The sequence below is a fragment of the Fukomys damarensis genome, unplaced genomic scaffold (assembly GCF_012274545.1).
Source record: "Fukomys damarensis isolate Sample0158 unplaced genomic scaffold, DMR_v1.0_HiC HiC_scaffold_19, whole genome shotgun sequence".
Taxonomy (NCBI): Eukaryota; Metazoa; Chordata; class Mammalia; order Rodentia; family Bathyergidae; genus Fukomys; species Fukomys damarensis.
This window is the reverse complement of record NW_022900931.1, coordinates 21292647-21312816: the sequence shown is the minus strand read 5'-3', so window position 1 is coordinate 21312816 and position 20170 is coordinate 21292647. Positions and strand designations below refer to the sequence as shown.

At 37.0% G+C, this 20170-nt stretch overlaps 1 protein-coding gene and 1 non-coding gene across 2 annotated transcripts in view; both read left to right on the top strand.

Annotated features, from left to right (window-relative positions):
• Lmntd1 (lamin tail domain containing 1) overlaps window positions 1-20170 on the top strand; it is a 384388-nt gene that overhangs the window by 28106 nt on the left and 336112 nt on the right. The window lies entirely within an intron of this gene.
• LOC117287015 lies at window positions 2538-2642 on the top strand. The gene has a single exon (XR_004518196.1). It is a non-coding gene; the product is annotated as a U6 spliceosomal RNA (small nuclear RNA).

The window sequence follows — 20170 nt, the reverse complement described above, 5'->3', positions numbered from 1 at the left end:
AAAAAAAAAAAAAAAAAAGAGAGAGAGAGAAGTGCAAGCAGTGGGATTAGCTGGGATCACTACTAGAATTCGGTTGATTTTAAACTTTTATGGGTGAATTAAAACTTCAAAAATTGTAAAACATTTTTAGATGAAAAGATGACAGATGCACAAGGAAAAGCTGAAACTGGGCTAAAGGATAGGAAAGTGGCAGATGATTTTTTTTGACAACTATCAATTATTCATTTAGGTAAAAAGTGATTCAAGTTGTACTTATAAAATGAGTTTTCAGCACTCAGTCACACTTCTGAAAAGGAATCCAGGATTTTTTGTAGACTAGTGTTATTTGCCTGTTTTCAAAAGGGAACAAAGTGAATAGAAACAAAATGAATAGAAATTTGTGTATGTGCTTATGAATATATTTAAATGTAATTATAAACTTTCCTCAAGTTCCAACCAATGTCACTAACCATCCTAAATTGCCTAGGAATGCAGTAGTGTTCCATTTTACTCACAGTTCCATTAAATTACAAAAGTAAGGAATCATCATTTTAAGAAACCATTTTAGAATATCTCTGAGTCAATGGCAGTGACGAGGTATAGGTTGTAATTTTTAGTTACATCTGTGAGTAGAGTCGTATATTTACTTCTTCAGTCAGAGTGAAGTAATTCTGTGTTCTAGATTGAATTGCATTAAAAGGTCTGCTTAAAATCTTCATGCAGATTTCCCATTTTCTCTGAGAAAAATCTGTTCCTAATGTTATGCTCCCCTCCAGCATGACATAAATGGACACCCTAGAGATCAGAATAGCTAGTAAGTAGAACGATTGAAGAATAGTGTGGCACAAATCATATTGGAACAAATGTGAGATCCACATAGCAGTAACCAAATATATACTTTCCAAATCATATCACATATTTATACTCTGAATGTATCATATTCACAAGTTCAGATTTGATATTCTTTGTGGGTTTTAGTAATGCAGAATTTAAAAACTGAAAATGGCTTTGAGTTTAAGAAAATGAAGCAGAATATTCAACAAACAAGGAATCTAACCCACATTTCCCTGAAGGAATAGGGTAGCCATAATTTTTCTTTGGTTTAGGTCTCTGCCACAATGCGCACTCAGGCAAGCATAGAATCCTTTGTAGATTGGCTTTGAACACTTTTTGTGTAAACACAGGATTGTAAAAAATAATCATTGAAGGTCACTGTTATGGCTGTCTCTTCAGAGAAGCCCATGCTTAGGGCAGGAAGTAAAAATATCTAGTGCTCAGGGGGCAGGATGGGCCTCCAGGAAATTAAATCATGAAAGAGATTTCAGCTGATACAATCCTTGTTTTCCTACTTAGAATTCTAGGTCGATCACTTATTCAGTTGCCCTGCCCCTCACTCCAAATCCTTTAACTTCTCTTTCATGGAAAGTTCTTGAAGAAAGAATCTCAGTGATCTTTATCTCACAGGAAACAAAAGCTGAATTTATTAAGCACAAGACCACAAAATTTCCTTAGCTATACCCTAAATGCTTATTAGACCATTAATTTAAATCAGATAGTCTGTAAAGAATTTCATTTGTGATCCTTCACATATCCCCATAAAAATTCTTTGATACTAAATGAATGACCTTGACCTTATTCTGGGCAGAGAGATAATCTGTGTGAAGTGTTTCCCATTTTGGACTTTACTTTTGACCTATCTTACATACTAAATTGTGATGAAAGAGCTCAGCAGAGACCATCAAACTAAGGTATTGTGCTGATAAGCAGCTCTGAATAGGAGCTGCATCCAGAGCTTGGAGTACTCAGGTATGAGATTCCTGGCTCAGATGTGTGATCTGGAGAAATTCTCTTAGCCAGTCTAAATCTATTCACTGGGAGACAGAAGCAGTAATAATAACAACAAGCCTACGCATCTGGTGGTTTTGCATCATAAGGATGCGAAGAGTTGTGTTTGAAAATACTTTGTAATCTGTACAGCATCCTACTAATGTTTATTATTGTTATTATTCCTTGTTTTGAATAACAAAGCTTGTACCACTTTCATTTCCCAAGCCAGTTTTTCAGCTATATTGTGATGTTTTCTGAGTTGTTTGACATGGACAATGACTGGCGTTTTATCCCCCTCTGTTTTCTATGCACATCTAGTCTAGAAATACACAATGTAAAACCCTTGACGAGTGTCCAGTCATTTTTTTTCATGTGCTGGAGCTGGTTTATTTTTTGCATCCTACACACCAGATTTCCTTTAGACTCTCTACAGTGCTAACTTAAATTAGATAGTTCAAGATGTATGCAAGTAATTAAGTATTTGTAGTGTATTTATCTGATGTTCGTTTTATCCTCAGAACTTCATAAAACATTTGAAAATTCTATATGATCACGAGCAAGTCACTTAATCTTTCCAAGTCTTGGTTTCCTTGTTCATAAAGTGAGGGAAGCTAGGTATGGTGGCATCTGCTTGTAATCCCAGCACTCTGTAGGGACTGAAAATTTCAAGTTTGTGCCCAGTCTGGGCAATTTAGCAACTTAGTAAAACACTTTCAAAATACAGAAAGAGTGCTCGCTTCGGCAGTGCATGTACTAGAATAGGAACGATACAGAGAAGATTAGCATGGCCCCTGCACAAGGATGACACACAGATTTGTGAAGCAGTCCATATTTTTAAATAATATCTTAGAAAAAGACAATGAAGGTCACAATACTATGAAGCCCAACAGAGCAAATCAAATAGGCAAGGCAAGAAACTAAAGGGAGAAGGGGAAATATTAAAAGATCAACAAAAAGACAATAACATGACAATAATAAGTCAGTACATATCAGTTATAGCCATTAATGTCAATGGCCTCAAATCATCAATCAAGAGAAATAGACTGGCAGAATGGATTAAAAAGCAAAATCTAACAATATGTTGTATGCAAGAAACACATCTAGTGCAAAAAAGAAGCCCATAGACTGAAAGTGAAAGGATGGAAAACAGTTCTCCATGTGATAGGAGCCCAGAAAAAAGCAGGGGTAGCTAAATTACTTGCAGACAAAGTAAATTTCAAACCAAAACTGATTAAGAGAGACAAATTTTTTAAAAAAGAGACAAGGCCGCTACATGTAAAGGGAACAATTCAAGAGGAAGAGATGATAGTCATAAATATATATGCACCAAATATTAAAGCCCCCAACTATATAAAACAAATATTAAGTAACATGAAAAAATGAATAAGCACAAACACAATTGTAGTGCGGGACCTAAACACCCCACTATCAGAAATAGACAGATCATCTAGGCAAAAACCGACAATGAAATATTAGAACTGAACCAAGCTTTTGAACATATGGACTTAATAGACATCTGTAGAGTGTTCCACCCCAAAAATCAGAATATACATTCTTTTTGGCTGCACAATAGTCATTCCCTGAAATAGACCACATACTAGCTCATAGAATACACTTGAATAAATGCAAAGGAATTGAAGTTATCCACTGTATATTATCAGACCATAGTGCAATTAAGCTGGAGATCAATAGCATAAGAAACCATAGGAACTTCATAAACATGGAAATTGAACACTGTCCTGAACAATCAATGGGTCACAGAGGAAATTAAAAAAGAAATTAGACAGTTTTTACAAATAAATGATAATGCCAATACAACATACAGGAATCTGTGGTACACAATGAAAGCAGTTCTACATGGAAAATTCATAGCAGTGAATGCCCACACTAGGAAAACAGGACAAGCTCAAATAAACAACCTAATGATGAATCTTAAACTCCTAGAAAAAGAAGAGCAAGAAAAACACAACAGAGGAAATCATAAAGATTAAAGCAGAAATCAATGCAATGGAAACTAAGAAAATGATACAAAAAAAAATCAATGAATCAAAGAGTTGGTTTTTTGAAAGAACAAATAAAATCGAAAAACCCTTAGCTGGAAAAGAAAAAAATGTGAAATAATGAAAAGATGGAAATAAAGTGTTTGTAGATGGGGAGGGGAGGAGGGGGTGAAGGGAGGGCAGGGGCAAGGGGAAAAATGAGAACCAAGACATGTCATGTAGAGGTACAAATTCCCAACAATGAATGTAACTGTACTGTATCCCTAAAATGTACCAATAAACTCAATTAAAGCTGAAAAAAAAGAAAAACCCTTAGCTAACCTTGTCAAAAACAGAAAAGGCTCAGATCCATTCAATTAGGAACATAAAAGGTGAAGTCACAACAGATCCAGCAGAAATCCAGAGGATAGTCAATACCTACTTTGGGAACCTGTACTCTAGTAAAATGGAAAACACAGAAGAAATGGACAGATTTCTAGATACTTAGGAATTTCCAAAGTTGAATGAAGAAGAGAAAAAAATTCTAAACACCCCAATTTCAATCAGTGAAATTGAAAATGTAATTAAAAGTTTATCAATGAAGATAAGCCCAGGTCCTGCTGGATTCACTGCTGAATTTTACAAAATATTTAGAGGAGAACTACTGCCAATACTCTTTAAACTTTTCAATGAAATTGAAAGGGAAGCAATACTTCCAGATTCATTCCTGGAAGCAAGTGTTACTTTGATTTCCAAACCAGGGAAAGACCCGACTAAAAAAGAGAACTATAGGCCAATCTCCTTAATGAATATAGATGCAAAAATCCTTAATAAGATGCTAGCAACAGAATACAGAGGGTCATCAAGAAGATCATACACCCTGACCAAGTCGGATTTATTCCAGGGATGCAAGGATGATTCAGCATACATGAATCAATCAATGTAATACACTATATTAACAGAGTCAAGGACAAAAAGCATATGATCCTCTCTATAGATGGAGAAAAAGCATTTGACAATTCAACACTGATTCATGATAAAAAACCCTGGAAAAATTGGAATAGATGGTCTATACCTCAATTTAATAAAGGCTATCTATGAAAAACCAACAGCCAACATCATATTAAATGGCCAAAAACTAAAAACCTTCATGTTAAAATCAGGAACAAGACAAGGATGCCCACTATCACCACTCCTCTTCAATATAGTTCTAGAAATATTACCCACAGCAATTAGGCAAGAGAAAGAAATAAAAGCAATAAAGATAGGAAAGGAAGAAGTTAGACTGTCATTATTTGCTGACAATATGGTACTCTACATTGAAGATCCAAAAAACTCCACCAAAAGACTTCTAGGCTTAATTGACACTTTTAGCAGAGTAGCTGGATACAAGGTCAACACTCAAAAATCAATAGCCTTCTTGAACACAAATAACAGACTCACTGAGAGAGAAATTAGGGAAACAATTCCTTTCATAATAGCATCCAAAAAAATGAAGTATCTAGGTATCAATCTAACGAAAGATATAAAAGACCTCTACACTGAAAATTATAGCACTCTGAAAAAAGAGATTGAAGAGGATATAAAAAAATTGAAAGATATCCCTTGCTCCTGGGTAGAAAGAATCAATGTAATGAAAATGCCCATACTACCAAAACTGCTATACAGATTCAATGCAATGCCGATTGAAATTCCAACAGTATATTTCGCAGAACTAGAAAACATAATCCAAAAATTCATTTGGAACCATAAGAGACCTAGAATAGCAAAAGCCATCCTAGGCAACAGAGACATAGCAGCGGGTATAATAATTTCCAATTTGAAGCTATACCACAAAGCCACTGTGATAAAAACAGCATGGTACCGGCAAACAGTCCTGAGGATCAGTGGAATAGATTGAAAGATACAGAAACAACCCCAGGTGTACTCAGCTACCTCATCTTTGACAAAGGAGCCAACCATCCTCAGTGGAGGAAAGATAGACTCTTTAATAAATGGTGTTGGAAAAACTGGATTTCAACCTGCCAAAGATTAAAACTAGTCCCTTATCTTTCATCATGCACTAAACTAAAATCAAGTGGACTAAAGATCTAAATATTTTAAAAGGTACACTAAATTTGCTGGAAGAGAAGTTAGAACCCTTGAAGACATTGGCATAGGAAAATACTTTATGAACAAATCCTCAGTAGCACGGGAACTAGCACAAAGAATGAAGGGAGATCTCATCTTATGAAGAAGCTTCTGCACTGCAAAAGAAACCCTCAACAGAACTAAGAGACAACCTACAATGTGGGAAAAAATTTTTACCAGCTGCTCCTCAGGCAAAGGACTATTATCTAGAATATATAAAGAACTCAAAACAATCACCCCCCCAAATATGAAGACCTGATTCAAAAATGGGCATCTGAAATGAAGAGACATTTTTCAGACAAAAAAGTAAAAGCATCAAGTAAATATGTGAAAAAATGTTCCACATCACTGGTCATTCGAGAGACGCAGATGAAAACAACTTTGAGATTCCACCTCACCCCCAGAAAGAATGGCTACTATGAAGAAATCAATCAATAACAAATGTTGGCAGGGTTGTGGGGGAGAAAGGAACCCTTCTCCATTGTTGGTGGGAGTGAAGACTGGTGCAACCACTATGGAAATCAATATGGAGATACCTCACAGAACTAGGATTACAGGTTCCATTTGACCCAGCCATCCCTCTGCTGCGCATCTTTCCAAATGAATTAAAAGAATCATACCACAGTGATACATCTGTACCCATGTTTATAGCAGCACAGTTTCTAGTAGCTAAAACTTGGAGACAGCCCATTTGCCCATCAGTTGGAGACTGGATAAAGAAGATGTGGTTTTTCTATAAAATGTTCTACTCAACCATAAAGAATGAGAAGTTAGAGTCATTCATAGGAAAATGGATGAATATTGAGGCTATACTTTTAAGTGAAACAGCTAAGTCACATGTGTAAATACTGGATAGTTTCTCTGGTGTGAAAAACTATAATTGTAAATAAAATCCTAATGGTGTAATTGACAATGTGAAATGGGAAGAAAAGGGCTAAAGGTGTAGGGGAAGTGGGAAGGATAGGGAAAAGGAAATAAGGGAAAAGAAAAAAATCTGAGAAAACAAAAAAATGAAATAAAGTTTTTGTAAATAGGGAAGGGAGGAGGAAGTGAAGGGAGGGCAGGGATAAGGGGAAAAAATGAGAACCAAGACCTGTCACGTAAAGGCTCAAGATCCCAATGATGAATGTAACTGTACTGTATACCTAAAATGTACCAATAAACTCAATGAGAAAAATAAAATAAAATACAGAAAGAGCTGGGAATAGAGCACAGAGGAGAAAAGGCCCTGGGTTCAATCCCCAGTATTGCCCCCCCAAAGTAATAATAATAATAATAATAATAATAATAATAATAATAATAATAAAGTGAGGGAGTTCTTCTAAAACTTTAAATTTTTATGTTGTTTCTGTAATGTCTCATTTATTTATTTATTTATGTTTTATTTTTACTGGGGATTGAACTCTGGCCCTTGTGCTTACAAGGCAGTTGGCAAAACCACTGAGGTAAATCCCCAGCCCTGTAATATTTCTTTTAAAGGGTTAAAAAAGTACTCATAAAGATGTTGTGTGTAATAAGGATATCATATTTTCCTAATGGATGAATTTTTTTAGAAATTACTTGTTAACTTATTTTTATCCACCAACTTGGTGATTTCAAGCACTTTATGCAACCTTAATATTAAAGAAAGATTAAATTTTGATATCTAGTAGGCATTTTGTTTCAGTCCTTTCATGAATATAACATGTCAGAGTTAGTACCCTGCAAGACAACAGGGTTATTCTTTTTATTTTTGAGAGAGAGAGAGAGAAGCTGTCTCAAAGTCAAGGATCAGAGCTGGCAGGGAGAGAACAGAATACTGGTGAGATCAGCAGGCCAGTGCTTGTCCTTTCCTACTGCTGTGTGTTCAGGGTCATTAAAATTTTGGCATCTCTCCCTAAGGTGTCCATGCACAAAAAGCTTTAGACAGCTCGACACAATTTCTAATACACATGTACATTTACAATTACATAGATGTATATAAATGTATGAATGTATAGATTAGGGTTTATGTAATCATTAAGTGTATTAACTTCGTTCTGAAGGAATTTACTGTTTTGAACAATGCAGATTAAAATGTGCAACTGATATAAGTGCTCTGATTACCTGGGTATTTCTGGATATACAGTGCCGTGCTTTGAATGTAGTTTAATTATTCCAAGGGTCCATATGGTAAATACTTGGTCCACAGAGTGGTGGTATTAGGAAGTGCTATGGGCACTTAAAAGGTGGGTTCTTATGGGGAATCCTCAGGTCACTGGAGTTGCGTCCTTGAAAGGGATTATGTGACCCTGCCTATCATTTCTGGTCTTGTTTGAGATGTAACTTCTTGCCCTGTGTATGTTCTTGCTATGAAATATCATCATTCTCCATCCTCACCAAAGGCCAGACCAATGGAATGACTAATCTTGGGCTTTGAATTTCAAACCTATGAGCTAAATACATTTCTTTTTGTAATAAACTAGCTGCCCCAGGTGTTTTGTTACAATGCCCCAAAGATGACTATTATACACACATACAAACTATCCAACCTAGTATATGCTGAATGTGTGCCATGTGATAGAACCAATTTAAGTGTTTTGCACATGTTGACTTATTTCATTCTCCCAACAAGTTTATGAGATAGGGACTTTATTTCTCAATATATAGAGGAGGATGCTAAATCACACAGAAGTTAAAGGATTCATCCAATGTGTTGCAATCAGCAAGAGATGAAGAGGCAGAATTCTTCCCAGGCAGTCAGCTCCAGAGCCCTGGTGCTTAATCTATCCACTAGGCTGCCTGTTATGAAAAATGTTGTTTTCCCATCAAACTTTGGTAACAGGTACTCCCAGACCTAACCTCCGTATCCCTCAAGGTCCTTGCTGAAGAGCTATGCACATGATTAATGGACTGTCATGAGCTTTACTAGCAGCCAAATCCTACCAGATTCTGCCTATTACTGTCCAAGGCTACTGTCATAGGCTGTTTAGTTGACTTAGGTTCTTAGATGGAGATTTACATGCAGGAAGTTAACTGGGGAGATCTCTCACAAACACTTGAGATAACATTCAGGAAGCAGGGAAGAACCAGCATCTGTTCAGAGGAGACAGAGGACTTCAACTGTAATGCAGTTGCAACACAGGCCTCAACAGATTCCTTCGGTTTCTCTAGAGCTAGAATAGCCCTTCTGAATTAAAGGAAGGGTGCAGGGCCTCTGTGCCTGCTTCTCCAGAAGTCAGTGGATCCTGGCTGCCCTAGGAGAGGGAGGCAGAGCCCTTGGACTGATGGCAGTGCATGAGAATGAATTGAGAGAGTCCTTACCAGGCAACTCTTCCAGCAACAGAGGAACCAATATCTCATATCTAAAATGGGGGAACTAGGCAGTGTACCATATATCCACACCAGACCCTCATGTTGAAATGTCAAGCATCAAAGACAGTACATTAGTAAGGGAGATCTCTGCATTGTTCTCAGCAATAGTTCTTGACTTGGAAAAATTAATAATGTCATGTAGTCAGGAATGAAGGAGAAAATGTTTGCCTACTCCCCCTCCTTCACAGGTTCTACTTCTTTCCACTCAATGACTGAATTACCAAAGTTCTTGCAAAAATTTTCAGCAGTAGCTCAGCCAGGGAAACTCAGACTGGTCAGTTTCTCAGAGAAAATATGACTGATGAACAATCAGCCTCTCTCTCCTGGAAGAAAAGATCATGTCCATTCTCTGGGAAGTTAAAACAACATGTCCCTCTGAATGCAAGCTGACTCCTGATATAAAAACCATAGCTCGGGTAAGTTTTATATTATATCTGGAATGATGAAACAATAATGTATTAAAATCCTGTCTCTGTAGGTCTCCTCCAAAACACAGACTCATTACATCATTTTCTTCATCTGTTTACCTCTCTTTGTACCACTGCCATCCCTCATGCATGTACATACATGTGCGCATGTGTATTTTGGAAAAAACATGGTGATTAGTTTTATTTATACCAGTATTGATTTTGTGGGCTATAATTGCTAAAAATCTTGACCCCAGTGTTCATTTGATTTGCTCATGATCTACAGCCAGGGAATGAGAAAACGGGGATTTGAAACACTGTTCACACTCAAAATTCACATAGACTTCCTGAGAAAATTTTAAAAATTGAATTGAAGTTCCTTGGTCTCATTGGGGATGTTTTGGGGCACTTGTTAGTCTTGAAAGGCAGTAAAATAAGTATGGATATGATTTTACTTATGCCCACATTTCTCCTGAGATAACATTTATGTGCTCTGTGTGTGGTGGCAGGTGCTAATTGCTTACACATCCACAGTAACACACAGTCTTTATTTAACTAGAAAACTTTAATGACCGGTTTCTGCCTTGCTAGAAACAGCCTCTAATCTTCCTCATAGAAAGTGGCAAATTTTCCTCTCAAAGCTGGTAGGGGTTCCAATTACAATAGAATAGTTAACTTTTCATGTGTTGTAAGATCTTAGATAAGAACTTGCATTATACAGCTGCATTATGTTAGTTTGCCTTTAAATATTCCTCATAGGATTTTTCCATTGCAACTAGTAAACTTATCTGAAGACTTAAGAACCTTCCATGTCTGTGTTTTGATGGATGCCATTATCTAAATGATTGCACTCCACTGCAAAAACATTAGGCATGGTGCCTGTAAATTGGAGAAAGATTCTAGTCTTTGCGACCAATGCTAGGAGAGGGGCAAAACAAAGTGAATACAAGGACAGTACACTCTTGTCTTGGAACAGAAATGAATACAAGTGCACTTTCTCCCATCTCCCGAGAGCCTTTCCTAGATTGTGCAAGTTTAGTCTTGGCTGTACCTAGCAATATGACTTTTGTCTTTTTTAAAAACAATACCAAGTTTTAGAAAGTTATGTCAGGCTGTCGAAACCAAAACAGGCTAACATATTTGTGCAGGTTAAGGCCTTTATTCAAAGAATTGAGTTACTGAAAGATTAGCCTTATACTGAAATACTAAATGGCTGTGGAAGAAATCCGAGTAACACAGTTTAATACTATAGAGACAGGAACTGAGTCATGGGAAAAGAAAGTATTGAGAAGGATCAGTTAACCAGAGGCTCAGAGACATGTTAGGATCTGTACGGGACATAAAAGGGACAAGTAGAAATGCTTTAGTTTTTAATATAGGTAGTTTTTTTTTTCTTTCTTACACAAGTGATTAAATATTGCTTGTGGGCAGCTTAAGTGACTAAGCAACCAGTGTAAATTCTGAACTATGACCATGGGAAGATGAGTGCATTCCATTTAAAGCATTATTTCATAAAATATTACAACAGAATCTTCTGTGACAGCATAACACATTAGCCAATACAACACAACAGGGCAAAAACATAGTGAGACAGTCACTGAACAAAGCAAGCCAGAGGCACTTCCCACCAGGTCCAGGGAAACCCAATAAAGTGTATCAGGAAGAGTGATTTCATTCCACAAAGATTCTTTGCGCATTAGCAGATAACTTGGGGTGTGAAGACAAAGGGCTGTGAAACCTCATTTCCATGTATAATTATTTTTATTCTAACGTCCTCATGAAGGAAGGATGATGTACAATAATAAAACTCCAGTGCCACTGACTGTTTTAGAGTTCAGCTAACAGTCTCCAAGCCTGCAGTAAACAAGTGTTGATTTTCAAAGAGGAAATCCTCAAAACAGAGAGGCTGTCTTATAAGAGGATGAGTACAGTCAGGCTTCAGTCTGTAGCATTTCCTGTACTGAAGATTTTAATTTTCCTCTCTGACCCATTGGCCATGATTTTCCTCCCACAGGAGAAGCTACCTTGCTGCAGCTGTGTGCTGAATCTGTTCTTGTTGAGGTTCACGTGCACCTCAAGCCCGATCACTTCCTTTACCAATCGCTAAGTCCTCCTTTTTACCTCTGCCATCTTTGATAACCCACAGTGTGTATTGCCTGTGACTTTTATTGTATCTGGGGAAAAAATCATTGATTTCTGTGAAGTCCATTATAATTCTTTTTCAGTATGGATTTTTCTTAATTAGACAAAATGGAGATTTACTTGTACTCTAGATCTATTCTTATACTTCTTTTGATTTTACTCAATCTCCTAACAGTGCTAACAGAATAGGCAACCCACAAGTGCTTGGTAGTGAATGAATGGATGAAACTGTATATCTGTTAGGAATTGCCCATTTTTTAGTAACAGTGATATGATATCTATCAATGATTAAAAGATAGAGTTTTATTTTTTCTCATTTTTTATGAAAGTTGAGGGCAGGTGATGTATCTCAGTGGTACAGTGCTTGCCTAATATTCATGTTGTAAACAAATGTCTACAAGTGGGAAGTCCAGAGCTAGGTAGTAATTGTGCAGTGTCGTCAACCCATGCTCCTTCTAGGTGTCTGCTTCACTATTCTTGGTATGCAGAGACTTGTTAATGTTTTCTTATAGTAATAAAATTTCTGCTACTGATCCAGACTTCATACGTCAGCTAAAAATGAGTCATTTCCCTTTAAAGAGGTTACTAGAAAACACACCCACATAATCACTACATGTATCTCCTTGGTCACTTCAATTTGTAGGCTTTGAGATTATAACTTTTAGTTATATACATTATAATGCTGAAAAAATTGGATAGATTAGTAAGGAAAGATATAGGATAGACTATTACCAATTTCTATTATAAGTAGGTGTCAAAGTTGCTTTCTATGTGGGATTCTCTTAATTTACCTACAAAATTGGAAGTTCTCCACATATAATTGTGGAGGAAAAAAATCAATGATTTGGAATTTAAATAAGGAAATATTAAAAAGAAGTTATAGCAATCATCCTAGTAGGATTGATGAGCCAAAGATCTGGAGATGTCAAAGTTGAAGAGAAACGCATGTAGTAATAATGTAAGACTGTGAAGGGGCTAGAACTCTTGATGGTGCTGAAAAGCAAGCACTGTGATAAGAAAGAATGAAATGATCTCCAGCAGCTCTAGGCTCATGATGGAATGTGAGGTACAAGATTCCAGAGGCCCAGCTGCTCCAGAGAGGACAAAGTCTAGAACCTGACTTTCTAAGTGGAACAGAGATGAAGGTGCTTACAGTAGAGAATATTCGCAAGCTCTCACAGTATAGAAGCATATGCATTGAATGTGCTTTACATATTTCCTGGCAGTGCCAAGCACAGATGGCCTTTCTCTTTGTTGTAAAAACAATATAACTACATTTTGGAAAACAGAGGGGTTGGATTACGCATAGTCCCACCACCTACACAACTCATGTTCTGGGTTGTGCTGCCTCCCACATGATGCACACAGTTGCAGCCATGTCTTATATATCTCTGTCTAACCTTTTGTTTTAAATGATAACAAGCATTTTTCATGTTATACCATAGCTTTTATAATTAATTTAGGGGTTCCTGCTAAATGTTCCAAGCAACAATTTTAGAACACTCCAAATCATAGATGAAACCAAAGAGAATTGTAAAACCTCAACCAAATTATCAGGAGTAAACAATGACATGACTCATTTTTTTTTGTCTTACTGTTAAGAGACCCATGGCCAGACTTTTCTTACCTTGATGTTGCAAGTGTCACTGTTTTCTTTCAATCAACTTCATTCTTCAGCCCTTTGAAGCCAGGAATATTACAAAGTTGTTCAGAATTAAAAATCAAGGTCTCTAGCTGGGCGAGAATGACTAGCAGATGGGTTTCCTTCTGCTTCTCCCACCAAAGAGCTATGGCTTCCCTTTATAAATGGATGTCTGGGCCCAGCATGGTGGTGCATGCCTGTAATCCCAGCACTTGGCAGGCTGAGGCAGGAGGATTGCTGTGAGTTTGAGACCAGCCTGCGCTACATAGTTAGTTCCAGGTCTGTCTCAACTACATAGTGAGACCCTGTCTCAAAAAAAGAAAAGAAAAGAAAAAGAAATGGATGTCTGTATCCTGGGGTGCAAAATAAGAAAGTGATGATACTTTATTGCATTCTCATTTTTCTACCTGGGGTCAAAGGACATCACTTGTCTTCTCTCATGTTGGAAGAGATTTAAATTTTTGAAAACCCTATTTGTATTTATCCCATTGTTGAACTCCCACAGTCTTCTTTGGCAAGACTGAATCCTAAGACATGTGAAAAAAAATTCTCATTAAGTTAGAATTAAGGGTGGTGAAAAAATCTTTTAAAAAGCAAAACAAATAGGGATCTTGGAATAGTTTCCAATAGTGAGTGTTGTGCTAGTAAGAATCTTTTGAAACATGATCTTTGGTCTCTGATCTGGAATATACCAAAGTTGTTATTTGGAACATTTACCAAGAACCCATAAATTAACTATTAAAGATACATTATAACCCGAACAGTGCTTATATTACAGTGTTAAAATAAAAGGATAGACAACCATATATAAACCGTGACTCCAACTGTGTGCACCATGCAGGAGGCAACAAAACCAACTGAGAACATGAGTTATGTAGGTGGTGGGAATATGATGTGGTTATATTGTTTTTACAATAAAGAGAAAGGCCATCTGTGCTTGGCACTGCCAGGAAATATGTAAAGCACATTCAATGCATATGCTTCTATACTGTGAGAGCTTGCGAATCTTCCCTACTGTAAGCACCTTCATCTCTGTTCCACTTAGAAAGCCAGGCTCTAGACTTTGTCCTCTCTGGAGCAGCTGGGCCTCTGGAATGTTTTATCTCACATTCCATCATGAGTTCACAGCTGCTGGAGATCATTTCATTCTTTCTTATCAAGTGCTTGCTTTTCAACACCATCAAGAGTTCCAGTTCGCAATATAATTTTATTATGAGAATACCCATTTTCCCAATTTAATATCCTCCTTCCTGCAATCTAAACTCAACTGCTTCCTCATTTGCACGCTTAAACTTCTTGACACTTCTTCCTCCTGATTCTGAGAGTAAACCCCTCATCATGGTTCTATGCAGGTATCCCTCTGGACCACTTAATGTTGCTAGATACATTCTTTACCACTCTAGGGGCAGAACACCCACAGAAGTGTTTTATATGCCAGTTTCAATGCCACTTAATAATCTTATACGTTGCACTGGCCATTTCTTCCTGCTCTTTCCTACATTGATGGTTCAAAAACTGTGATACTGCAGCCCCTTAAATGTGTATTCTCCAAGATTTTTTCTTTAGTCTGTTCTCCTCCCTATGTTTGTTCTTTTCCAAGTACCATCACTTGAATGTCCACCCACCTTCAGGTCCACCCTTCCTCTGACCCTACACATGCATATTGTGCCGAGTATTTAGCTGCTTTTGTTCTTGGATCCCACACAAGGATCTCAAGACCAAACTCATATTTTAACCAGAAAAATTTATTATTTTAGGTTCTATATTTTAATTAATTTTAGCAGCACCTGTTCAACCACAATTCAGAAATCTGATGTTTTACTGGACTTTCCTTTTCACCATCTCTCCCCTCCCCCGTCTGTATATCCTGTTCTGTGACTTCTATCTCTTTGTTTTTATCTAAATCTGTCCCTCCTCTTCATGATCATTCTTGCTGTTTGAATCATTTCTCCATCATAAACGACCCAAGTTATGGTCTCATACCCCGTCTCCTTGACTTCTGAGTTGTTTTCTCCAAGCCAATCTTTTTTTCTCTTATGAATTTGTAAAACACAGTTATTTGTACCAGTGTGACTTGCCTAGTTTAAACCTCTTTTCATAAGCTTTCTCATCACTTAGAAAGCAGAAAATATTCAAATTTCCTAATGTGGCAAACAAAGCCCTTTGTTATTTGAACTCAGCCTTACCTTTCCATTACTGTTGCTTGTTTCCACCAGTTTTGTGCACTGAACCACAAAACATTCATTTCCAGAAACATGCCCATTTTTCACATGTCTCCCTGTTTTTCCATGCTGTTCAGTTTTCTGCTGATCATTTGTAGGTCTGCTGCTTCACTTAATTCAGTGGTGGTGAACTTATGGCTTGTGTGCTGCAGAGGGCTGCTGGTATCATTGAAAGCTCTAAAAGGTTCATCATCACTCCCAATTCCTTGACTTCTAAGCAAAGCCAAGGCTTTCTCCTCCCTTTCCCCATGGTTCTTTAGTGACATGGCTTTTTCTGCCCCCATTCCATTTTACTGTGACTGCTTTTTTTTGGGGGGGGGTAGGGAGGTGAGACCTGGTCTCCCTAGTTTCACTATGTAGTTCATATTGATCTTGAACTTCTGTGTATTCTTCTGGGCTGGCCTCAAACTCAGTGAGTTTCCTACCTCGACCTCCCGAGTGCTGGGATTTCAAGTGTGTGCCACCATGCCTGGCTAGCATGACTATTCTTATTTCTTTTTTCTGCACTAGAGCATAAGTCCCTCAAAGACAGGGAGCATATTTCCATCATATTTGACATATATTAATTGTCTAGGAAAAGTTAAAAAGAAAAAGAAACCGCAGCATGTCTTTAATATTGGTGTCCCAATTTGGAAGCATTTTCCTTCACCTTCTTGAGTGAATTCTCAGTACCACATAGCTTTACTCCTTTACTTCCCATAAAAGTTTCCAATTCAAAGTAATCAGATTCCCACCCTCTGCACTTCCCAGCAGCACTCTGGGAAAGGTCACCAATACTCACATGTGGCCAAACTCTGCAAACACTTTCCAGTACTTATCTAGCTTGTCTTAACCCGGTAACACCAGAAATTCGACTCTCTGCTCTCCACTGCCCTCCCCTCTCCTCCTTTCCTGTCTTTTCTCTCTGACAATGCACATTCCTCCTTTATCTCCAACACTTTGTCTGCTTTTGTTTGCCTTTCAGTGAAGTTTGGGCCTCAGTCTACTGCTCTTCTGATTTTCTACATTCAATACAGAATGATGTCATTTATCACAATGTCAGAAGCCTCCATCTGAATTTTTTAATGGAAACTCCTATCTTAAATTTCTTCAGCTGCAAAATGGGGATAAAAATGGAATTTAACTGATGATGCTGTTAGAGGATTAAATTAGATGCACAGAAGCTCACACATGGTAAAACATGCATAGTTTTATGTCCTGATTATTGTTCTTATGCATTGTGCCTTAACCACTGTTGTGTTACTGGAGCGAAGCATTGCTTTGTGTATCGTGAGTCAGCACATGACTGTTGAATAGAATCAAATAGAATGTACTTGAAAATTAGAGAATATTTATGCACAGTGGTGTATTAAGTGTGCACAAATGAGGCAACCACAACAAGGGGCTTAGATGATTTATTCCCATAGGTGCCAACATTATATTGTAGAGAGAGGTGGGTATATTTCATGTAGTGAATACCAGGAGGCCCTGCTCAGAGACAGCTTTCAGAATGGAAGCTCTCATTCCTCCAGTTGCAGGGAGTAGGATGACTAAGATCATGCTGTTGTGTATCCCTCCCATTGACTGCTGGACCAGAAAGCCACCTCACCCAAGATGCTGCCCTCTCTAGCCCCAGCCAAGGATGACTTTGCAAGGTGATTTCCAGCTCTAGGCCGCCTGGATGGTGGACGGAGCTCCCTGAGACAGCTCGGTTTCCTCCCTCTGCCCAATTTTGCTTCCTCCACAGCTCTACAAGTATTAATCCCAAAAGCATTGTGCATAACATCGCACACCCAAGTACTTTAGATTAGGATCTGTTTCCCAGAGAAGTCAATCTGCAACATTTGGTGAAGAATGAGTCTGGTGAATTAGATCTTAGACACACTGTAGATGAGATGTGTATGAAATTACTAGCAGCATACCTGGCACCAAGATGGAAGATTGAGGGTGATTATTTTGTTTTGATAATTGAAAGAATTTGGAAGGGGATGCCAAGACAGAATTAAAGGGGTACTCACATCAACTTTAATTCCTACCTGAATTTATATCTTAAATATAAGTTGTGAATCTTTTAGGCTTTCTGCTCATTTGTATGTGTTCTCTGTCCATTGTTTGCTACCAAGAAATTGAATGACGTCCCCAAGGCTCATAGGGAAACTGGCAAGCCCTGGGCTGGGATCATACATCCCTTGACAAGCAGTGATTAGGCCAAGTGCTGGGCTGTGATTTTTATTATTCTCCATGTTGCATTGGAATTTCACACTAGAGTGATTTATTCTGGAGGAAGACCTACTAAATTTCTAAAAGAAGTTTTAGTTATTAAACTTTCCTCAAGGGTAAAGCTAATCATAAATTGTCTCAGCATGGATAAGTAGGACAGATTTGATTTTTTTCTTTTTCAAATTATGTGATATATTGTAGTTCTGTTTATGAATTACAAAGGCAGCATCTATGAAAAGTAATACATGCACATAAAAATAAGCAATGCAGAATTATACAAATTAAAAAGTGAAAATCCTCCATCATCTCAATAGTCACTGATGTATTTAAGGTGCATTTATAATAAAACTGTAAATATAAATGCATAAATACAGGTGGTGAATCTCACCACAAAATTCTTTTGCTATAGAGAGAATGAAAGCCTCTACTCTCACACCTATCCTGCTGATCTGGTGAGTCTTCTCTGTACATGGCAGCAAAGAGCCTAGGTCATTGCTAGACTATTGGCAGCTTTCTTTTTTCTTTGTTTTGTTTTGTTTTGTTTTGTTTTCACAAAACAGCTTCCCACTAGAACAGTAGTGGGCCACCTATTTCTTTGGAAGTTCACTTTGTTCTGAAAGTGGTGTCATTTCATATTGCAATCTAGTTGGAAGGACTTCTTTTATGCTTTTTATATCTTCAAATCCTTGTATTGTTACACATCTAGATTTTCTGTTTTCATTAGCACATATCACTTTCAATTTAATAGCAACAGAAAATTAGTTTCTGCTTCTCAGAATACTGCTAATATTTCTCTTTTCATTTGTTTCTACCTGTCACAACTTGCACTCTCTCCCAAATACTGAGCTGCATTTCCTATGTATATGACAGTAAAAGGCCTCAGTTATTGCAGAAATGATTAAGAATAGATTTAAGAAAGAACTGAGAAAAATTTGAGGCATGTAAAACCATGAAAAAGCTACCAGTGAAAAGGATATCTTTTTCCTTGGAGTATTCTAAAACATAAAATGTTTGAATGTTAAAAAAATTATAAATCATTTCCATTTCACTAAAGCTGAATATTTAGCAGCACAGCAGAAGCATCTACTGTGCAGATAGAAAACATGTCAAAACTGTGAATATCTTAGTTTCAAATGCATTTAGAGACAAGAATCTGTTCAGATACATTTGGATAGAAAAGATTTGGTGCCAGGATGTGGACCAAATGTTTTGCATTAAAAAAATTTTAAAAATTGCTGCTTTTCAACTTTTCCAGCAATTTGACAGAAACTAGCTAATAAAACGTTATGCAGTTATATGAAGAAAAATTTAAAAAGGTTAATCACAGCTTTAACTGTTTTATTTAGGAGTTATAAATTTAGATTTTCTTTTCAGATTTACATGAGAGCATATGGCCTCTAATTACAGATAGCCATTTTTCTTGTAAGAAACAAAAGGCTAATTTATATTTGTGTTTTTTATCATACAATGTAGATAGAAATAAACACCAATTGTTGCATCTATTGCACTGGTTATGTGTAAGTAGGATATCTTTCTAGTTTCTGTTTTGTTTTGCTTTGTGGTACAGAGTATCAAACCCAGAGGTGCTGTATTACTGAGTTACATTCCCAGACATTTTTATTTTGAGATTGCATCTTACTAATTTTCTTGAGATAAGAGTTTGCTAAATTACTCAGGCTGGCCTCAAACTTGCAATTCTCCTGCCTCTGCTTCCCATGTGGTTGGGATTACAGATGTCGACCAGCATGACTATTTTTCTAATTTCTTGTGGGCTGTTTTCAGGTCTTTAAATACTTGTACTGGAATTAATCTTGTCATTCAAACTGATCCTTTAGAATGAGTGGAGTCCACTTCAAAGGAAGGTTGGAAGGAATGGGAAAAGTATGTGGTTTTTTTTAATCTATACTGGAGAAAACACCGTTAATGCCAACCAACAACTAAAAGATACAAATGCAACATGAATTTAAAAGTAAAATAAATTTGTAAAATAAAACTGTGCAAAACATCAACATACAGGAAATAATGTGCAATATAGTAAAACTCTTCCAGGGAGCAAATAAAAACACTGTGATGAGTCAGAAAATTAGTAATCTTGTCTCTAAAATAGAAGAACCATGAAAACCTTTTATATTAAGCATCCTATAAACTTTTATCTTAGAATGGCCATTTATTCTTACAACAAAGAAGATGGTAGTTGAAGTGAGTAGTGATCTATAAAATTTTCAATTTTATACAAAAGCCGCCAAAATTTTGTAATCAGATACCATCAGGATTTTTTTTTCTGGATTTTTTTTTTTTTTTTTTTTTTTT